General features: G+C 43.7%; 1 protein-coding gene across 1 annotated transcript in view; it reads right to left on the bottom strand.

The window, feature by feature from the left end:
• The window catches only part of LRP1B (LDL receptor related protein 1B), a 1,585,724-nt gene that overhangs the window by 763,219 nt on the left and 798,897 nt on the right, over window positions 1-23,608 (bottom strand). The window lies entirely within an intron of this gene.

Genomic DNA, 23,608 nt, shown 5'->3' on the forward strand with positions numbered 1-23,608 from the left:
TAATTTTTGGAGGATGCTCCTGGATCTAATCAATTTTTGTAGGTGTACTGTTAATTAAATACCAATGATATTCATTTGTGTACAGCCTAAATTTGACACTGAATTCCAGTTCACATGAGACTATATCTATGCAGACCTATTTACCTACATTTAAGAGTTGGCATCTTGTTTACCATTGTAATTATTTAACAGCATAGCAAGAACAGGCCAATCAACATCTAGGTCTCATTATGGTGGCTTCTATTTATACGTATAGTAAGAAAAGATAGTCCATGGCTCTTCACTGTTAGCATATTAGGCAATAACTTATTATGCAAATTTTACCAATAATTTCAAAGGGAGTAGCGGTTACTACTCAATTTGAGCAATGCAAGGTTAGAATCTGATACAAAACATTTCAATTTATTAAAGTCTGACACGTGCATATGTTAGGCATCTAATAACTTGCTAAAAAAAGTATATAAAAATGAAATATTTCCTCAGAATAAAATTGAAGACTGAGACTGCCCTTTCCCTTAAGGTCAATAAACTCAGTTTTTGACAGAGTAGGAGATAATGCGAAGTCCTGACTTGAAGAATTCAGGACAAATTGGCCTATTAACTGGAGCACCCTAACTGATCGTGAGTGTAGTGACTATACAGTAAATGAAAAGAGGTCTCTCATATGTCCTTCACCCAACTTGCACCAAGTTTTATAGACCACATTTAACAAACCACTTGAGTTGCACCTGGAAGCAAATAGGAAGTAAAAGAACCTGATGATAAATTGATGTAATATGTACTCTCAAGCCAACATTATTATGAACATTGAAAGATGCATGATGTTCTAGTCAAAGTCTGTGGGCATCCTGTAATGAGTACTCCTACACAGAACATACTACAAGTATCCATTAGGAAGATAAAAATGGCAACAATACTTGGGGTCAGCCTTGAGAATGATAATCAAACACCTAGTCACAAAGTTAAATCAGATCAAAGAATAGCACCTTATAGGGATAACTTGGTAATTTTTTTTCCCCATAGTGGTATTTTCCAGGTATTGCCATTGTGGAAGCACATAGTTAGCACTGAATTTATATTTTTTCAAATCACATACAATTGGATGAAATAATAAATAATCTCTTGATACATGAAAAGTCAAAAGTTTTTACTCAAGTCTGAAACATGAATTATCAAAAGCATCAAAGCTGAAAATTAAATAACATCCCTTAGGTTTTTATTTTCCAATTAAGGTCAGATTTATTTTTAGTGAAGATGAATAACCTGGCATATTTAAAATGTTGCCTTCTTAGTAATGATATGCTAGGAAACTACATTTAAATGTTACCTGAAAGGGGGTAGAGTCTAACAACTTACACTGGATATGTTGCATATCTAATCCCAGAACAGTCTCATATATGTGATGAAAATGTGTAGAACTGCAAATTCAACTGGTATATTTCACAACTCCTACTGATAACTGAAGCAGGGATATGGGGTGTACCTGCTCTTTTAAGAGAGCAAGCAGCCCGAGGCCACTTGCAGGTGGCGCAGGGAACAATGAGATACTCACTTGACCAGAAGCGGGCTCAGGCTGGAGCTATATAAGCCCAGAGCCTGAAACAGTCAGGCAGTCTCCCACAGCCATGAAGTGAGGAGCTCTGCAGACCAGCAGCTGGGCTCCTGAAGGGACTTGGATTTATCTGAACAAATCTGCATGCATGAGAACAGAGGGCAAGCTCCCTGGGCATTGAAAGAAGGGTCTGTACAGGCAAGTATGCTTTGGTTTATACATTAAACCAAACCCTAGAGAGCTTGAGGTGTCTACCAGAAGGGCTGTGTGTGGACCCGGGGTCCAAGGGCTCAAGGAGCCCAGGGCTAACAAGCTAGTGTCTCCCTGGGAGCTATGGGGTGAAGTGCTCCTGGCAGCAGGGCTCCGGATGCGACTGCAGTGCTGCATATAAAGAGCCCCAGTGAGGCTCTGGGAGCTCACAGGGAGCCCAGGCTGGGAGGTATGCCAGCACAAAAGGTAGGAAAAAGTTTTCCCTCTGAAAGGGGCAGAAGGCTGCTTCCCCTTCATGTTTATGCTATAACTCACGGGCTTAGTGTTTGTGTTGTAGTTATATTGGTGGTTTGGGTTGGGACTATAGGGGCATCATACAGTGGTCCCAGTAGTGCCCAAGGGACACGTGATTGCTTTGAGACCTGCTAGAGTCTCATGGGCTCAGGCTCAAATGACTGTTGAGCCCAGAGTGGGCAGAGTGAGGCCACAGAACCAGACGGGAGCCTGGGGCCTGGCACCCAAGAGGAGCAAACCAGAACTAGTGCCTCAAAGTCAGGCCTGATACAGTGGGCCCAGGCTAGAAGGCCTAGCCAGAGTAAAGGAGCAGAGGCTAAAGAGGCTGAAGCCCCACAGAAGAAAACATCATTATGGTAAGACCTGCAAGGCTTAGGGCATGGTGTAAGGGAGGATTGGCGTGCAATAAGCCCTTAAGGATACAGGTCTCCAGCAGAGGTCCCATCAGGTTTAGAGGGCCTACTAGCCTGAAGGAGCTGGACTGTGACTGTAGGGACCCAGCAGGGTCACAGTGGGGATCAATTCAGGCTCACCCAGAGTCTACGGGCAGCCTCCCTTTTATAACTTTCAAGAAGTCAAATGGTGTGGCGAGTGAGCGAACAAGGGAGGGCTATGTTGGAACCTGAGCCAGGCAGAGGCTGCAGAGCTGCCACGGGATGTCACAGCTACCCCCAAGGCCACGGGCCTCGCTACAATAACATGGTGTAATCCCTATATCATAATGAATATCACAGAATTATGGGCTAATAATAATATGATACAAAGTACAAAAAAAAGAGGAGGTTTCTGTAGTCTCCGATCCCCAGTTTATATATGACAAAATGGATCACAAGAAAAATATGCCTGTCTGTGAAAAAAGGAATTGTGTCCATTGCATTACTACATTAATGACAAAGGTAAATGAACCAAATTATCATGCACAAATTAATATAATATAAAAGGGTGCAGTAGCAAACTTCAGTAAAAATGCCATTATTCTACACCTGACCTAAGAAGCTTATAAGCAGTTTCTCCTGCCATTTTTTCCCTTTGTCTAACACAATTTGGGGGAGGGGAGGCAAGAAAAACCAAAAAATATCCCTCCAACTGAAAGCATTCTTACAGAAGCCAAATGATCCTGTTTACATCTAGAGAGCTGTAAGGCTTCAGTAGTCAGACTGACAGTGCTTGTTAGCGAGCTGTAATACAATACAAACTAATGTTTCTACATTTTTCAAGTGACTATTAAATTTAAACAAATTTCATTTTTAATTGATTTAGTGCACATGAAAAGTACAAGCATGATAGTCAAATATTAAAGACTTATTTTTGGCTATAGAACAGGGACACCTCACATTCACAGATTTTAACCTAAAAGAAACAATATCTATGGAATAAGGGAGAGCTTTACACATCCAGGGTATAGAACAAGGGTGGGAAATTATTTCAGATGGAGGGCTGTTTAAGGGGCTTTGGTGAGCTGTTGAGGGCTGCAAGGGCAGCCCCACCCCTCAACTGGTGTCCTGCCCCCTGCTCACCATCTTGGGACTGGAAGTCCCACCCCCTAACTCCTGACCTTTGCCACCAGAAGTCCCATCCCTTGCCCCCAGAAATGCTCCTTTTGGAAAGAGGTTTTGCCATCTTGGAAACAGAAAAAAAACCCAACAAAAGATATACTAAAATCAAATATCCACAATAACATATTTTAATTTTATTTTAAAAACATAGTTTTGCCTTAATTTATCAGTGTTTGTATGGTGTGTATAGAGGTGATTGCATAATAGCTCAAAATAAAGTCTTACTCTATACTGAGGGGCTATGGAGAAGTGTGGGGGTATGGGTGGGTTGGTATCGGGTTTGTGTGGAGGTGTGGATGTGGGGTGTATGGGAGCACATGGGACCATGTGTAGATGTCGATGGGTGGATATGGGGGGTTTGTGGGTATTTGTGGGTGGGTACAGGGTTTGTGGGAGGATGAGTGTTTGAAGGGAGAAGGTGGCTGGGGCTGTTTGTGTGGGTGCGTATGTGGTGGGGTGTGTGAGTGTAGCAGTAAGTGGGGCTTCCTCCAGAAGCATGTGAGCATGTGTATGATGGAGGGGAAGCTTGTGAGCACATGTGGGGGAAGGTGTGGGTGGGTATAGTGTTTGTGGCATGTGTGTTTGTGTGTAGGGGAGGTTGTGGTTGTGTGCCCATGTGTGCCCACCTGAGCCACCCACCCCCACCTTGCAACAGCCCAGTGCCCATGAGCCCTGCAGTGCCTCCCAGCCACCACCAACAGTGTGCAGCCCCAGCCTGCCCTGCATCTGCTCTGTCCTGCCCAGGCAGGACTCATCCTGCTGCCTTTAGGCACACAGTGGGGCTGAGGCAGCTCTGCAGTGGGACTGCCTTTCTAGGCAGCTCTGGTGGCACCACTCCATCTGGCTGCTGCCACCAGTGGCCCAGCCCTGTGGTACTGGCAGGAACCTGCACATGCAGCCGTGACCAAGCACACTCCGCACCTGGTCCAGACTCATCCATCGGGGCTGAGCAGCAGTGGCAGCCAGACAGAAACTGTTGCTTGGTGTTGGGGAAAAGCAGCTCCTCTCTCTCACCACTGCCAGTGCTTTCTGGTGCAGCTGACAGAGCCCACAATGTGCCAGGCTTCCCTGGCTCTCCAGTGCCGTCACTGCTGCTTGTGGGCTGCCCAGCAGCTGCTCTGCATTATCACCACTCTGCATCTCGAAGGTGGCCGTGACAGCAGCAGAGATGCCGAGCAGCCTGGTGCAGCGCAGGCTCCACTGTCTGGACTAGGAAGTGCCAGCAGCAGTAAGGGAGGAGCTGCTTGTCCCTGTACTGAGCAACAATTTCTACCCATCTGCTGCTGCAGCTCAGCCTGGTTGGATGAGTCTGGAGCAGGCACAGGGTGCACCAGGTCAAGGCTGTGTGCACAGGTCCCCAACAGGACCACAAGGCTGGGGCCAGTGGCAGTAGCAGTCAGAAGAAGCTGTCGCTCTCTGAGCTGCCTAAAAAGGTAGTTCCACTGTGGAGACACCCCAAGTCCACTGCGTGTCAGGGGCGGCAAGATATGCCATGGCCGGATGGTACCTAAGGCAGGTAGAACCAAGCCTCCCACCCCCTCCACCCCCAGGCTGTATTTTGCCCAGCCTGGTACAGAGGGTGGAGATTTTACACATCCAGTTCCAAGTCAGTCTGATGAGGTTTCCAACAAAGATGTCAAATAAGGAACAGGTATGCAAACACTCTAAGAATCAGACTGAGAACACCAACTCTTTTTATTTACCTAAGGACATAAATATATTGCAAGAAGTTGCATCCTAATGAGATATTTGGGTACTAAACACTTTTTTGGAATAGCTTACTGAAAATTCTGTGGCAGTTTCAGTTACATTTTTTAATGGAGGCAAGGACTGCATTGTTTATATTTTCAAGGTTTTCCACACTACCACAATGTCCAGAAATGTTTATTTTCCACCCACAGTGACAATTTAGATCCTTGAGCACAAGCAATGCATAGCTTCAAGAAAAATGCTGTGACTGAAGATTCATAAAACATGAAGCTCTACATGTAAGCCACCAAAAAAAAAGAAAAAAAAGAAAAAAAAGGCAGGTATCAGAAGCTTCCAGTTGCTATCAATAATAAGGATGAATAAGCTAACCTGAATTCTTTGTTTAAGACTCAAGCCAACACTTGTGAATATTTAGAATGGCTAACTATATTCATATACCTCATGCTATCCTATCAGGGTTTACATGATAGCCAGTGGACACTGGCTGTAGAGAGTAAGGAGAAACGGTGCTCCAAGAAGTGCTACCATTTGAATATGATGCAGAACCCAGCAAACATTTAGTATGAGCAGCACCGTACCTAGATACCTGCTGGCCCCACGTGAAGTTTTAGTAATCAAGCCCCCCTTTGCCAGAGATAATGATAATAATAATCAAAAAGTTATCATTTGTGAGCTCCTTTCTGTCCGGGCCCTGGGCAGCCACTTAATTCACCCATGCCTGTGTCCCACCCTGACTATGAGCTGGGCATTAACCCTGATTTCCAGGCCAAATTCCAGCTCAAGTAGTTGTGTTGTGTCTAGTAGGGTTGTGTGAAGCTTCGGGTGATGATTTGATTTGGAGGCGATTCGGCCTGATTCGGTGGCTGAATCTCCGAGTCCAAATCAAATCAGTGGACCAATTTAAAGGTCCAAATTGATTCAAAGCTCTCCAAAATTCTGGCAAAGATTTGGAGTGCTTTGATGATTCGGGCAGTCCCTGGTGGCTGCAGCTCCAGCCACTCCAAGCTGGTAAGTACTGGGGGGGGAGGCAGGGGACTGAGGGGGGATGCTTCCCAACCCCCCTGCCTCCGCTCGCCCCAGCTCCATACTTTAAAAAAAGCCCCGGTGCTCACTGGGTGCTGCTGGGCAGAAGGCAATTCCCAGCGGCCCCACACTGCATGTGGGGGGCTCTGCATTTGCTCCCTTGACTGCCCCCCCCCCCCACTCCCTCAGCTAGAGCTCTGGCCTTTTAAGAAAAAAAACAAACTGAGAAAAGCCCCCGGACTCACCACTCCTGATCCAGCCTCAGAGCTTTGGGGACTTGTGAAGAGCCCCACACATGGTGGGGGCCAGCGGGGGGCAGCAGGGATTGCTCCCCACTGGCAGCAGTGGTGAGTCTCTGTGTTTCTTTAGGTTATTTTTTTTCTTAAAAAGCTGGAGCTGGCCCATAGGGGGCACCCATGAGGGAGCTGGGGAAGCAGGTTCATGCAGAGCCCCCCAGTGCAGCATGGGGCAGTGGGGATCACCCCCTCCACATGGCAGCCCCTGCCGAGCTGTGGCTTCCCCCTGCCCCACCAAGTGCTGGGAGAGGGGCGGGGGATGGGCCTGGCCCAGGTGATTGGGAGATTTGGCTGAATTGAATCAAATTACTGTTCCCTGAATTGGCCAAATCCAAATCCAAAGCGAATACTAGCTGCTTCACACACGCCTAGTGTCTAGCTAACTTCCTGCTGCTGTTTCACGTAAAAAAAGTATTTGTCTTCACCTCTTGGCCTAAACTATTGTATAATGCTCTGTGCTCCTTAATGGCCAGCCCCTGTCAACCAGAGATGACTGCGTTACATGATGCAATGTAGGTTAGTTAATATTAATTAGATGCTTTGACAGGTGCCATCACAGTGAAATATATATATACATGTCTGTCACCTTCTTGTGCCTTTTTAGCAGCTGGTACTGGAAACAAAAGCTCACAAAAGGACTATTCTTGCAATATCGGTAGCCTAATAAGATTTTCTTTTCTGAGATACTTTTCTCTCAAAAAACTTAATTCCATTTTTTGACTAAATAAATCCACCTATATCTTGTCACTACTGTTCCCCTCTCTGCTCCTTACAATCACATCAGTGACCTAAGGGCAAAAGGCTGAATATCCAATTATAAATCCCTGGAGCTTTCTAGTCACAGCCTGAAGTCTCTTTTTTCTAATAGCTTTGCTAAAAAAAAATAACGGTCTTAGCAGCACTCTGTTTGCACAATAGAACTGTGTCATTAAACAGTCTTTTCACTGTCTGTTGAATGAATGATAAGATTTCAGTTGGTTGCTATTTTATTAATTTATTATATTTTATTATATTATATTATTATATTATATTATTATTATATTTATTATTATTATTATTTTATTAACTTGTACTCTTGTTTTAGGAAACATTATTAAAGGTCTTGTTCTGAAAGGATTAGCAAAAATAATCTATGACTTGTATTTAGTTTAAAATTTGGATTTTTGGAATGTGAATATTAAAGTGTAACACAACACTGAGGTATCTATATAATCTTGCAGTAGTTAGCATAATATACCTTTAAATGACTACGATTCCACTAATTAGTAATACATCCATTATTGTATCTTCTCCTTTTTCCACAGATTTTTCCCAGGAATCTACTTTTTTGTTGCTGAGGATGGATAACAAAGACAGACTTTGTTATCTTTAATGGAAACTATACAGTAGTGCTGTTTGAAGGCCACTTAATTGCCATCTGAGAAGACTGAGCAATGTAACCATCAAGTAGAGATATGAAGCTAGAACTGGAAACAAATTTTGAGGGTTTTGACATATTTCTATTGCAGTAATAATTAAGGGCCACAGTTGATATAGGTATACTATTGCACTACACACAATGAAATGAATAGTGAGAGACTACAACTGAAATGCAATCTAAATAAAGACAAATAAATGAACATGAAAGCAAAATAAAATCTAAACTATAAGTAAAGTGCATATTATGGATTTGCATACAATATGATACTTGTCACAAACCTGGTCTGTGGGGGACCCCGAGAGCCCTGAGTTTCTTCCTACTGTACTACCTGTTGTCTTGAGTAACACACCAAGCTTGCCTTGGAATAACTTCTTACCCCCTCAAGCCTCAGCTCCACTTCCCTTATACCAGTATACCCCACAGTTACAGAAAGGGAATTCTACCAGCCTTAAGCAGCTTGCCCTTTGGGTTGTGAAAGAAACTTTAGGCCCTTTTCATAGAAAGGACTAGCCTGAAACATCACTCCCCTTAAGCGATTTAGGTTAGACCGATCTATCAAACTTCTGTACCAGATCCCCTCCTCATTCAAGTTAGGTCACAGTCTGCCAGCATCCCACTCACCTTTGTGTACCCCTTTCCTCCCCCCACATGGAGGCCTGCTGGAACTGGACTTGCATGTGGCTGCTCTGAGCTTTCAGCTGCAAACAGGACAGGGGAAGAGAGCATCTATTTCTGTATTTTTCCATCTTTATACAGTTTCCCTAGCTGTTTGGTTGGGGGGGAGGGCTCTGCAAAAAGGAGGATAGGGCCTCTGAGATCCAGTGAATAAGTGAATGGCAGCAGGGGAGGCAGAGCAAGCAAGCAGTGGCTTTGGACTGCTGTGCCCTGTGCACGTGGAGCCATGGCACGGTGGCGTGGAGAGCTGTGCTACATCTGCCACCTCCCGATTCCATTGACATTGTAGCTTTAATTGGTGCTCGGAGGATGGCATGGTTTTGGTGACAAGGAGGAAGGGATACTGTGATGCAATCCTCGTTGCCATGGTGTGCGTGCATACATGCGTGCGCGTGTGTATGCGTACAGCTTGGTCCTGAGCAATCCTCACCCTGATCCACAGCAGATCAAGGCAGAGCAGCTGTCCCCAGCCCCCAGTGTGGCTCCTGGGAGATGCCCACACCCAGCCTGCCCCTGCTGGCACTCAGCAGATGGGGTCTTTTGCTGAATCTTGGCTCCTGGGTGTCCCCAGCCCAGCCTGCATCTGTCACTTGTCCTATGAACTCCCTCCTAGACTCCCTGCCACTGACTTCCTCCATCCCTCACTCAGCTTTGGGTGGTGGAGCTGTCTCCAGCAATCCCCAGAGCCCAAAAGCATCAGCATCTCCTGGACAGCATAGCCCAGGTGAGGCAGAGATGCCCTCTGCTGCCCAGTGGCCCTTGTTTGCTGCTGTCTTAGGCTGTGAAATAACAATTGTAACAGAGCATTAGCTCCCCTGCAGCTGCAGTCAGACCCAAGCCCCACACACGGGGAGCGCCTTCCCCTTCTTCTCCCCCTTCCCCTTCCCTTTCCCCAAAGCCAGAGCTTTCTGCTGCCTGCCTGACCCACCTGTTCCCAACTGCCTTTCCTTTAGGAACCACAGGGGTTTGAGCCAGGGCTAAGTGCAGTCTTATATAGCATTTAGGGTCGAGATTTTTTACTGGATGACTTGGATAGGGATGAACCTGCCTCAGGCAGGGGGTTGGACTAAACGACTTCTTCAGGTTCCTTCCAGCCCTACTTCCCTATGATTTCTGTGGCTGACAAAGCAGCAGAAAGGGGGCTGCTTCCCCAAGCCAAACACTGAGCTGTGCTCAGGAACTTCTGGCAGGCTGGAGAGCCAGCACAACATTTACAATAAAGCACAACACTTAGATGCTTTCCACCTTGGGATTTTGTTATGTTTGTACCTAAAAAGCTGCCAAAGCCATCCCTCCCCCCTGATTTTAATTGCTTATAAGTCACCACAAACCTCCAGAAATTTCTGGTCCTGTTGAGACACCTGGCATTCCTCTGCTTGTGACGGACCATTTCTCTCAGATGCCTTTTTTAATAGAACAATTGATTTTCTGTATTACGGGCAGACAATGACATGGGTGTGTGCTACATACCTCTCTTGTCTTCCAAAGTTACACCATGAAATTACAAAAGTATATTTATATCAAATACTATATTATATAAATGTACGTTAGACATTTATAAAGATGCAGCTGCCCAGAGCCCAGGCTGTCTATGAACAGCTGCTCCAGGCTCCAGAGCCCCGCCATCAGCTCTGTGCTGGGAACCAGGGAGAGACTGGGGTTGCGCTGCCTCAGGCTCCTCCCACTGCCCACTCTGAGGCATGCATGCATGCGCTGGTACAGAGCTGATGCCGGAGCCTGGCACAGCTTTTTGCAGCCTACCTGCTGCACCCAGCCCTGGCTCTGGGTAGCTGCTGCCAACCATAGAGCCTGGGCTGCTGGCAGCAGGGCTTGCAGTTTGCCAGCCACCTGCTGGGACTAGCGCGGGCTCCGTGGTTGGCAGCAGCTACCCAGAGCTGGGGCTGGTGGTGGCATGCTGAGCAAAATGGCCTCGTGTGCCATGCTCGGCACATGTGCCAGGGGTTGCCGACCCCTATGCTATAATATAGGCAAATATGAAAATGACAAAACTAAACCCAGCTTCACACTAGCTACAACTAGAGAATAAATCTAATATGGGAGCATGCGGCACAGTAAACCCCAACGGCGACTTGGTTTTAGGGTGAATCCATGACGATACTATCTTTTTTTATATATATATTCTGGAGTAGAATTTCTTAGGCAGGGATCAGTTGAATAGAAAGACAAAAGGAAAGGAGAGGTGACATTCAGGAATGGGAGGTACAGAGGAAAAGGGAGAGGAAAAGGATAGATTTCTATGCTTTAATGGATGGAAGAATTATGTAGGCAGTTGTTGAAACATCTTTGCCAGTAAAGAATCATTGCCTGCATTCTCTAGACACAGCAAAAACCCCATGAAGCATCAGAGCTGGTTTGTAGAATTCGCTCAAGTCCTGTGCCAGCCAACTTCCACTTCCAGAGTAAAGGGAAAAAACCGGCACATCAGAGGTTTGTATCTCAGAGCAGCACTCTTTCACAGAACTGCTTCTGAGCTATCTTCTAAATGAGCTGAGCAATTCCAAATCAGAAATCATAGCAATTGTTTGTGGCTCCACTTCCTCCATGCTATCCACAGTTTATCCAGATGAAGTGAAAAATCAACCTTTTCAGGGATCATTTTCTTCTCACAAATACTGTACAGCCATCTAAAGCGTTATCCTTAGATTCATACAATAAATTAGGCAAAAACAATTATCTGATTTTTCAGTGTTCTGAATTACCTAAATGTGGCAACTTGCAATAGGTTAATTAACAAACAAGAATTTTCATAGCAAAATCATTACAAACACTAGTACATATTATAATGCCACATATAGACTGCAATACATATAATTAGGGATCTCCATAAATCATGCCAGAAGTGCCCCCTGCAGTGGCTCTTTTAATGTTTTTCAGCTTGCTGCTTACCCCGTGCCCCTAATCGGCAGATGGGCCCTGCTGGCTGGACTGTTTTCTGCTGATTGCTGAGGAAGCAAAAACCACAGGATATTTAAAACCTCCACCAATCAGGGAGGGGACAGAGCAGCAAAGTAAAAAATATTGAAAAAACCGCTGAAGGGGCCACTGCCAGTGTGATTTATGGAGATTCCTTCATATCACAGGGAAATGAAATACACCCCGGGTGCATCTACACATGCCGTTAAGATGGCACGATGGACTCTGGCATAGTCTGCGCTGGAGTTTATCACGGTGTCTTAATGGCATGTGCATATGCCCAAACTGCTGTTGTCTAGGGTGCCTGTGCAAATGCTGCACCCGGGACCACAGCAGTTTGATCTGGGGCAGAGCAGCCCCAGGCTGGCAGGGCACCCGGGGGCCAGCCCTGGGCACCAGGAGGCAGCCTTGGGTGGCAGAGGGGCTGTCTAGGGCACCAGACTGCCCCAGCATGTGGAGCCCTGTGGCTAGGAGGCAGGCAGGGGTCTGCCCCCAGCTGCCTGGGCTGACCTGACGCAATGTACACACCGGTCGGCATTTACGTGCGTGTTTAGGTCAGGGGTTGGCAAAATATAGCCTGCAGGCTGGATCCAGCCCATGGCGGGTCCCTCAGTCTTGCCTAGCCCCGGTGCCATGCAGCCTGTGGAGCATCCTAGCTCCCCCTGGGCATGCATTGTGGCTGGAGCAGCTCCACAGCTGGACTGCTTTTCCAGTCAGTCCAGCCACCACTGGCCCCAGCCCCGGGGTACTGATGGGGACCTGCGCATGCAGCCCCAATCCTGGCCCGCCCTGTGCCTCCTGCATACTCGGCCCAGCAGAGTGGACCAGATCTGGACCAGCTGGAACCTGTGCATGCCGTCTGAACCCCAGCCAGCCCTGTGCCTGCTCCAGACTCGCCCACCCGCACTGAGCAGCGGTGTCGGCTGGGCACAAGCTGCTGCTCACTGTGAGGGGAAAGCAGCCCTTCCCCTTCGCCTGGCGGTGGAGAGGGAGAGGGGTCGCTTTTCCTCTGCGCCAAGCAGCAGCTTCTGCCTGCCACTGGTTGTGGGGGGAAGAGGGATTGCTGACTGGCCCACTGCAGGTCCCAAAGCTGCCTATGTGGCCTGTGGGCCAAAATAATTGCCTGCCCCTTGCTTAGGCACGGTATGGCAGTAAAAATTAGTTTCCTGCAGTCAAATAGTGTCACACGTGTATACTGTGATGCTTTACACTGCAGCAAATTAATGTACTGCTCAGTTTGTTGCACAAGTACATGCAGCTCCTGTCCTTCGAGAGAAGTTTGAATACAACTGCCATTAAATTTCTGAAAATATGAACAGGCTTTTTCAGCCAGTTAATGGCTATTGTTAGTTAGACAATTACTATTAATGTGAAGTGGCACCATTTTGCAGTTATAGGTAAAGTACACTTTTATGAATACAGCCTGCCCATTACTATGCTCAGAGTTTCTAGTTATGGAAACAGAGTATTAATTTTTGTATGATAAAATGGTTGTTTCCAGCCCATTAGCTCCCTTCCTTTTACAAAACAGTATCTTCAGTTAAAATTGGCTGCTTGACTCTCAGGAGTGAGTATAGCTTGAAGACAAACAAAAAAAATAGATCTGTATTTTAGTGCTGTGCCCGCCCTCAGACAATTACAGATTTAAGGATGCTGACAGTACCCTACTTATATAAAAAGACCCATTTTTAAAAATACCAAACTGAGTTTTTTTTGTCCTACTTAGCTCTGAAATGCTTAGAGTCCATTTAATGAATGGCTAGAAAACCCAAAGTATTTCAATCTCAGGTTGAAATGAGAGTTTGAGGGCAATTAGGCACTGAATTTTCCCTGTGTATCACAGTAACACAAAACACTTGTGCCAAATAACATTCAGTCGATTCAGTGTGAAAGCTCAGTGCCCAAGAGACCCTCCATTTTTCCATTATAATTGCAGTGGGTGATATAATGGCAGCATACTGGGCAGCATACAACACAAAAGAAACCAGCTTAATATCTCTACAGCTGAATTATTTAAAGAATAAACAGGAATTCATGAAGTCCACACATGTAGAAAAAAAGATTTTACATATGCTAGAGAAATACTTACAAAACACCTAACAGCTCAGTAAAAGTTGAAATGTGCATGAATGGACACAAAAAGGAGGAAGGATAAGTCCTGGCCATATGTACTAATGGTCCTTTACAGATACTACAGTTGCTCTTATCAGAAATACTGGTCCCCATAAAAACATATCAGTTCTTATCAGAAATGTGTCAAGATCTGCAGCCACATGTTACAGTGGTATATACTATGGCTGCACATACCCAAATCTGCAAAAAAAGACAAAGCTGATCTTCACTTGAAAAACCAGGGGCAATTCCTGGCAAGTGGAATAAAGCTCAAGTACAAGGGCTTGGGCTGAGGAAACTGTAGAGGAACTGCAGAGCACAGGGACTCAATATTCATCACAACTAGGCCTTCCAATCCTGTCCAACTCCACTCATAGCCAATTGGTAGCTGCTAGGTAGTTTGAGATGTCCTAGTACTCAACATGATGGTTTGGTTCCTAAATTTGTATTGTGTTAGAATATATTGCTCACATCCACAAACACACAGATATTTCCCAATTCATTACTGAAAAATGGGACACGTTACTAGTTCACTCTCTTTCCCAGGTGATATGAATTTTCTCTCATTCTTTATCTTATAAAGGTCATGTTATTTCCAAGTTTTGCAAGCCCATTTAGGATTCATTTTTTTTTAAGGCAGAAAGTTAATAGGAACGTGTGCACGGATGTATATGCATGTAATCTGCCCCCTAGTTTTATTTTAAATGCAAAAGTGTGAGACAAAATGGTGGTACATGTCAAATTATGACAAGTCAAATACAAATTTAGGGACATCTGATAGTAAAAAAATGTAAACTCTGGTCTCCACTACATAACCTTTTACCTTTCTTCAACTATACCTAATGGTCTACAGATATCTTCTCTTTTCCATTAAGATGCTATGTTTTCAAAATTGTCTTTTAAGTCAACCAGTCTTAAATTTATACTACATTTATGATAAAGAATTCAAGGGGAAGCATTTTCTGCAATATTAATTTAAATATTTTTATTATTAATATAAAATAAATTATAGAATGGTTCTCTTGCCTTGGTATTTTATGACCTATACCAGATTAAATGTCAGCAATAGCTGGCATTTGAGAACCTGTCTCATCCATCTCATACAGAAAATGCTACAATAAACATCATTATAAAGGATTATATTAAACTAATTACAAATCTACAATTCATAAGCTTCTGGTATCTGAAGATTCTTCTTTTATATGCAGAACTGAAGAAAGAGAGTGATCATACCTGGATATACAGTCTTTAGATCTCCAAAAGCTTTGATTCTAGTTTTTAAAATTGACAAATTAAAGGTTTTAACCCCAGGCACCATGGGTTTACCGTTAGAAATGTGGAAAGAAAAATGATAGTCCTTTTGTCAAACAGCACTTTCTTTCACATAGCTGCTCATTTTGATTTTCACTCACTTGAAATAAGCCACGGCCTTAAAGATGAAAAGAATCTTAGCTCCTGGATATGGGGACCAAGTTCAGCTGAAATGGTGGCTTGCCTCCCTACATCAGGCTTTTTCCATATTTGTAAGCTCATATCAGCCAATTTTAATATACTAAATTTAAATCAATCTACTTAAACCAGTGGAAATCCTTAATATGGCATAGAATGCAACTAGTTAAAATTATGCTTAAGCCAATTTAACACAAAGTGGTATATGAAAGAAAAATATATATATATACATTTGAAACTAATGAATGTTTCTATGTGTAAGGGAGATTATGCTCAGTCTCAACATCCGTCTTTCTAATTGTGGCCACATGCTACATTTTGCAGGTCAGGGACTTAATTACTTCAGTCTCTGAGATGATCCACTGCTATGCTCTATAGTTCCAAAAGGAAAATCATTATTACAAATATTAGAAAGCATGAAAAATGAATAAATGTTGTGATCCAATACTTCATAATCATATTTTCAACATGACTTTGTTTTATACTCTCTTGAGATATTTTAAATGAACTTCAGTGTTTGAGACTAGGATTCAGAATATCTGGGCAAATACTTTCTACAGGAGGAGCACAGTTCAAGCTGGGGTCACACACGTTTTCCAGTCCTATTCTGCCAGCATATTTAATCTTGTAATAATAGCAGCCTCTATCTGGGTGTGAGGGTGTTTGGCATGTCCATGCAGTCCTTAACCTCCTTACAGAGAATCTCAACAAGAGTGTTAATGAATGTCAACAGTAATTGTATTTGTGATTTGGTACCATCCCACATCTCACTGACAGTATAGGAAAGAAAGCAACAGAAAAGCAAGTTCTGCATTCATGTCTGATGAAAACCAACTGTTATTTCCTCTAAAACACCAATGCACATGAACAATTTGTACTCAAAGATCCTCCAATAAAATGTGGGTGTGTTTCTAAGACTGGGCTCACAAAGAACTTTCAAACTGATGAAAGAGAAAAGTAGAATCCTCGTTGCACAGAATTACAATTTAAAAGGGGGGTGGGTAGAGGAGGGGAGGAGCAGAAACGAAATCCAAAAGACTTTGGTTAAGTCTGAGGGGGAACATTTGTTTTCACTTGTTCCCAGATAAATCAGAAAGCAGAAAAACAAAGCAGGCTTTGAAACCTGGTGACTTTAATTTAAAAAAAATATTTTTAATTTTAAATAATTGTTTTCATCCACAGAATGACTGCTGCTAAGCCTTTGCTCCTCTCAGCAAAACAACTGAGAAAAATGTTAATTGAATACAAGCAATTAAACACTGAGGGATTTCTATTCAGTCCCCCTCTATTGTCAGAATAATCCAACTTTCAAGTCACTGATTGCATTTCCACATGTGTAACAGAGGCATAAAAATGGGTAAAGATGGGACCAAAACTTTGCTGATAGTTTTGTTCCAATTAGAGAATGGCATGTTCAAAAGAAGGTTGTTTCTAAAGTTTGCCACATGCTCAGTTTGTGATATATCAGGGATGAGACAAATAACAGCAAGTTAAAGGGGGTGAGGATTTACTGCCTGTCACCTGACCCCTTGGGACTTCTTTTATCCACCAGTAAACAAAAACTAAACTTCAGTAGCTTACCCCTCTTTCCTCCAGGACTAAATTATTTCCCTCTTGGTATGACAGCAAGAACTGGCACACAGTTACCACAGAGCACCTGACATGCTGTTGACTTGCTACAACTTGTTCATTTGTACATAATTCAATGGAGAAAAGGGTATGTTGATCTTGTTTCCTCAGTAACTTCAAACCCACATATTTGAGAAGATGTAATAGAGGGGGTTTACTTTAACTAAACTTAAGCAAAACATTTAACGTCATGCTTTATAGAAAATTATTGGTCAAACTGGAGAGGAGGGGAATAAATACAACTGTGAAGTTGCTAAGGGAGTGGATCAATGAAAGGCTACAGAAGATTATGCTGAAAGATTAGTAAGATGACTGGAGACCAGTTACCAGTGCTATTTCTTGGGCACCAATCACAGGATCCATCCAGTTTAATTTTTTTATTCGCAACCTGGGTACTGGAACTCGACGTGTCCTGAACTTCACAGGGGATATTGCCAAATGAAGAAAGAACTGGATATATAGGTATGTTTAGATAATCTTGAAGAATGGAGTATTAGAAATGGTATGAATGGTATGAATCAGTATGAAGCAACAACACATAAAACAACAAGAAGAAGCTTGGCGATAATGAACTGAGGTGTCTAGACCTCCGGAGGAAGAGGGAGATCTGGTTGTACTGGTCAGTGTTGGCTACTCAGGGTGCCTGTTCACACCACAGATTTTAATCCTCATTAAATTAAATAGATTTATAAAATCTAAACTTGTTTATTTTGGAGCGCCGCATCTGTGTTTACACGCACTGAGTTTTCAAATTAGTTAACCTCGGTCCTTGGCCAGTGCTTCAGGAAAGCGGGATGGTCCAGGGCTGCCCCCTGGCCCAGGCCTCCACTTCACTCCACCCTGTGCTTGTGCCCTGCCACACAGCTGTGAAAGCAGGGAGCCAGCAAACAAGGAAAAAAGAAAAAGAAAAGAAAAACCCACACAAGAAAAAAAAAGTGGAAGCAATTCGAAAGTGAAAGAAATTCAAAGAGGTGAACTACAAAAAAGTCACAGTGCCATCTGGTGAACAAAGAGGCTCATGGCATGTCTCTGAGTGCCTTGTGTTTGCAGGCAATGAATCCATGGATGCAATGTTTTAATTCCCGGCAAACCAAACTGAACTATGTCCAAGGAATTTTATTTTAATGCACAACAAAGCTTTTTAAAATGTTAGGAAACCCCCTGGTGCAAACAGACATGCAGTTGCAGCACATGAAAGGACAAAAATTGTGGTGTGTATGTGAGCCCACAGTCACCAGTGCATTGCAGCTTTTTAAGTTAATAAAATCTTAGTGTGAATTAGACAGGACACATTCAGTAGAAACAAGGAAATACTAGTACTATGGAATAATGCACTGGCAAAACTCTAGAATAACCAAGTAGAGTTCTGGTAACCAATGCCTGAAAAAGAAAAATGGGACTGTGTATAAAGACGGTCCACTTGGATGGTTAAAGGAAAGGAGATTTTTTTTTCTTGCGAAATATTAAAAGAGCTTGCCATATTTAATGTAACAAAATGAAGATTGATAAGGGATATTTCTTTCTGCAAATGATTATGCAGAATGAGTTAGACAAGCTTGTTAGGTTTAAAAACACCATCAGTACGAGCTCAAATGGCTGAAAAGTAGCTATGAACAAAAAAAGAAATTAGAAAATTTCAATTAGGGAAATAAAGTTTAGTATAGTTTCCCAAGGCAAGTAGTGTAGGAAAATTAAATATATCATTTCAAAAGCTGCACTCTGTAAGTTTATGGAAGAGATGGTGTAATAAGACAGGGAGTGCTAGGTTGAACACTCAGTATGTTAGATATGTGAGAGCGTGCGTCTGCAAGCTCCATATTGGAGTACAGAGGTAACTCTAGCAGTATGGGACCTGTTTGGTAATCTCAAGCTTCAGAGGTTTGCTGACAGACAGTTGAGACTAGAAAGGACTTTTTTTCTTACTCCTGAATGCTACTTTCCCTACCTTTCTCTGAAGATAGGGATATTAAGCACAGCTAAGTATGGAGGGGTTTGACTTGTAGCAAAAAACCTTTTTTGCCTGCCCCCTCCTCAAATGTGCAGCTCCTTCATATGGCAAAAACCCCTTTTGCAATATTTGTCCCCTTTTGGGGATGCTTTCTCTTTAATACCCTTTTTTCCTTCCTCTCTCTTTTTCTTTTATTATATTATTATTATTTTTATATAAGGTGTACTTGTAGAGAAAATAGAGCTTGTAGATGCTTTTAGAAATGTACTTTAAGTTTAAAAGTAAGTTGTACCATGTAACAATATTAGCAAGGACAGGAATCTCTGTATGGAGTGGGTCTCTGAATGAATCATGGTTGATTGTGTAACACAGTAGCAAGTCTGGATAAATAAGTTAGCAAGCGGCAATTAACACCTACAAAACTACAGACCAAGAAAAAGAAAGAATCAATACAGAGCCAGGAACTTCCAGAAACGTCACTGTCAAAGGTAGGAAAGCCCCGGTTTGAACTAATCAATGCTGGAAACAGACGCTTGGGGCTGAAATACCCCATGATCAACCACTTACAGAGCTCTATTCATCATGGCAGTGAATCAATCAAAATTCATCAACAGACTCCTGAGACTGCACATACCTGCAGATGTGACCCCTGGGGCTGACAGCTGCCATCCAGCAGCTACCAGGAAGGATATCACTTGTGGTCAATGACCCTGAGAGAGGGATAAAAGGCAGCAATGAATGACCCCCAATGACACCTTCTTTGACCTGACCAGCACCTTGTCTGTCCAACCAGAAGGACCAGCCAGCGACCCCCTTCTGAAGCAACATCACACTGAAAGAAGCCTTGACTGGCCATCGACAGTGGACTCCAGTGCTTGGGGATAGGTAGATCTTGACACTAGTGCTTAGTGTTCACGGTTAGCTACTGTGAGTGTGTGCGTGTGCATGAATGTGCATGTGTTTGAGGGAATCAGCACCAAGGTTTATGGTCTGACTTTTGCATCCGTCCAATAAACTAGAATTTTATTATGATCCTGTGAGTTGGTCCTTTATAGCCAACAGACTTACTTGTGCCAGTGCTTCTGCACTACTTGGAAAAATTCCATGATTCCTGGCTGGAAGGTCTTTCTCTTCTGCTCAGTGTCAGAGCAATTATCAAATTTAGGATCTGAAAGGGATTTTTCTTTTTGCCTAGACTGGCAAGTACTGAGAAAGGTAATGTTTTCCACTGTAGCATGGGCCAAGTTCTTCTTCCTAGGCTACTCTGAACATGCATTAACCAATTATTTCCTGCCACTGCAGTATCAGGACTTTGTCAGCACCTTCTTGCCCCCTCTTTTTACCTGCAGCATGTTGTAGGGTGTTCTTGCAATTCTGGTTTAGTGCCTTGTGGCTGCAGATGAAGGTTCAAAGTAGCAATTTTAGTTTGAACAGGCAATTTTGAGAAATCTTTGTATAAATGGTTACCTGCGAATGCAGGGGACTGGACTCAGTGGCCCAGGAGACCCACTCAAGTCCTAAAGTCCTGTGTTCCTTATACTCCTACATTCCCATTTTAGTATTTAAAGTAATGTCAGTTGAGTAGTAGCAAGCAAACTAGAGCATGATTAAGGAAAAGTGACATTCTATACATGTGTCTGGTCTATTCAAAGGATATGACTGTTATACCACCGTATGTCTTATGAAAAATGACACAACAGGAAAGAAGATGCTGCTTCTTATTATTAAACATGTATCTAAATAAACACAGAAACCAACTCCCTAAAATCAGTAAGACCTGCAGGTACGTGCTATTTTTGATAAACAGACCTAGAGATGTCTAATGCTAAGCAGAGAAATAATTATCTGCTTCTGAGGCACTGGCTGCTTTTTTTCTGAAAACGAAGAATATAGTCAATCATTGATCAAGCAGAAGGACGTATTCACCCAACTAAATATTTAAAATTGATGCATCTGCTTTCCCAACTAAGCATTCAGCTACTTAGGTTCAAAAAGACCTTTTCACAGTCTATTTGATTCTTGAGCTTAATGTTGTAATACCTCTTGTCTCTCTGTATTCTGGTCAAATTTATTCATAAGCAAGATTAAAGAATCAGTGAAAATTCAAAAAAATATAGCAACAAATTGTATTACTACCTGTGAAAACAATTAATGAGGCAAAGTAAAATACATAATTTCATGTTAAGTACATGACAAACAAAGCATCAAATCTTGTGACAAATGACAATGTGCTTTGGATCAGACCAAGGAAGAGTCTACAGCAAGAACTGAAATATAATTTCTAAATGTGAGAATTGACTACATCCACATGCAGGGGTGTTCACCATGCTTAAGTGTCACACCTCTCTTGAGAAGATTCAATGACTGTTTCAGTGATACCCTTCCTCCAACCTGTCAAGCCACGAAAGCATCTACATAGTTCATTTAGCATATTAGGATGTATATTCTGCTGTGGAAAGTTGCAGAGGTGGATCTATTTGTGGAAGGGCTGGAAATGAAAGTAAATATTTCTAAGGATGCAGGGCAATCCATGACTTGTTCAATATTTCAGTCGTGCTGTGTCATAGCACTGACACTAGACAATCAAGGGCTGAATAATTCAGCCTAATGTGAAGGAAAAATTCAAACCTACAGGATGTAGGCGGTTGTTATATCATTTTGTATTTGGGTTCTTGCCTTTTGCTGTGACTTTATTGCTATATGAGAGCTGTTGCTAGAATAAAGAACTTTCTATATGTCACTAAAGTTCCAAAAAACAACGTAACCCTCTCAGACGCATCATGTCCAACTGCGGTACTGTCACTGAAGACCTTTCAGGATTCATAGTAACTATCCTGAAAGAACTTGCCACTCAAAGAGCAAGTTTTCTATATGACACCACAAGACTTCCTCAGCAGAATCCAGAATCTCTCTGAAAAGGCCATACTTTCAACCATGATAACACCAAACTGCACACTAACATCCCATCCATGAAGGCATTGCTGCTTGCCTGAAATAACAAGAACATGGCGTACATTCAGATTTGTAACACTTTGCACAAATCATCTACGTCATCCTCATCCACAACTTCACTTTCAACAGCTGTCACTTCCTCCATTTCTTGGGCATGGCTATTGGCACAAGTATGGCCCCTCAATATGCCAACCTCTCAATAAGCCAGCTAGAAGAAAAAATTCCAGAAAACTGTACCATCAAACCTGCACTATACCTGTGTTACATAGATGATATTTTCATTATAGGGACTGAACACCTGGACTCACTTACTGACTTCCATTACAGGTTGAACCATTTTCACCCTTCTATCACACCTTTTCTGGAATATTTCTACACCAGCATGTTTTCTAGATACCACAATCTGCATCTGGGATTGCACTCCACACTGTGGCAGGGCACCTTTGATGTTTGCCACTTTAAGGGCTAGAATAAACTACAGAGCAGCCTGCAGACGGCTGCACTCCCAATCAGGAGTCACATGACCAGCAGGAGGCCACCTGATTGAGAAGTGGGACCAGCTGCTGGATATAAGAGCAGGCTCTGAGCAGTAGGGCCCGCAAAGGGGGTATGAGTGGAGGCCCTAGTAAGGGGGCATAATGCCCAAAGTAAGTCTACAGATTCCTGAGCCCAAATTTGGGCCAGAGGCTTAGTGGTACAGCTCAGCAAAGGAGCAAGGGGCGGGGGGAGTTTGATGATTTTGGATGCCATCTGCAAGGCATGGGACACAGTATAAAGAAGGTCAGAGCTGTGGCATCAGGGCATAACATGGGCAGCCTCCTCCATTATTACATCTTCTTTTATATATCAAGTCATGGCAGAAGAGACAGGGCAGACTACCCTAGACAGGTGGGCAAGCTGGCTTTGTCTGCAGCCTCAGGACATCCCCCTGTCACACACACACCACAGAAAACCCACAGACCACTATTTCTATGGCCACAAGACCAGCAATCACCACAAGCACTGCATAAAAACTATAATCTACAGCGAGGTCCTCAAATACCACATCTGCTGTGAGGAGAACACTCATAGTGCTCCCCTAGCCAGCCTAAATTCTCCCTTTATACAGTAAGGGCATTCCAGTAGAGAAACAAATTGGACACTTGAAAGATCTGTCCAAATACCCTGCAGCAACCTAGTATAATACAAAAAGAAACCCTCCTGCAACTACACACCTCTGGTGGTCACCTACCAGTCCACACTGGAACCAGTCAGAAGAATTAACAAACAACTGGCAGCTCTGTGCGGTTGTCCCAGCTGGTGAAGGCATCTGTCTGTGACTGGTGTCCTCGGCCCACAGAGTACAGCAACCAGGCACCTGGCTGGGGGCCCCGCTAAAGAGGAGCTGGCACTGCTGACACATAGTGGTGACATGGCCAGCTATTCTGTTCCTCATGGTGGGGCCTGGAGCTGCACAGCTATCAAAGGAAGTGCTAGCCAGGGTTCCCTGAGCTGCTGGTGAAAGCTTCAACTAGGGATCTGGGCGGGATAGGCTGTTCCATGCCTGAGAGCCCCTCCTCCATCACCAAAAGAGCCAGGGTGGAGCAGGGCCTTGGGGAGGCTGCCCATGCTGGTATATACTGCACAGTTGTGGCCTGGGTCCCGTGGCACTAGAATGGCCATCAGCTGCTGCATAAAGGACATGGCAGAAGCATGGCAGAAGCTATGCCCCTCAGCACATGCATACAAGCGACAAAGGTGCTGCACTTAGGCAGTAGAAACCAGCAGCACACTTATAGAATGGGAAACTCCCTTCTTGAGAGCACGGAGGCAGAAAGGGATCTTGGAGTCATTATTGACTCCAAGATG

Source organism: Crocodylus porosus, unplaced genomic scaffold, assembly GCF_001723895.1.
Source record: "Crocodylus porosus isolate Cpor-Errol unplaced genomic scaffold, CroPor_comp1, whole genome shotgun sequence".
NCBI lineage: Eukaryota > Metazoa > Chordata > Crocodylia > Crocodylidae > Crocodylus > Crocodylus porosus.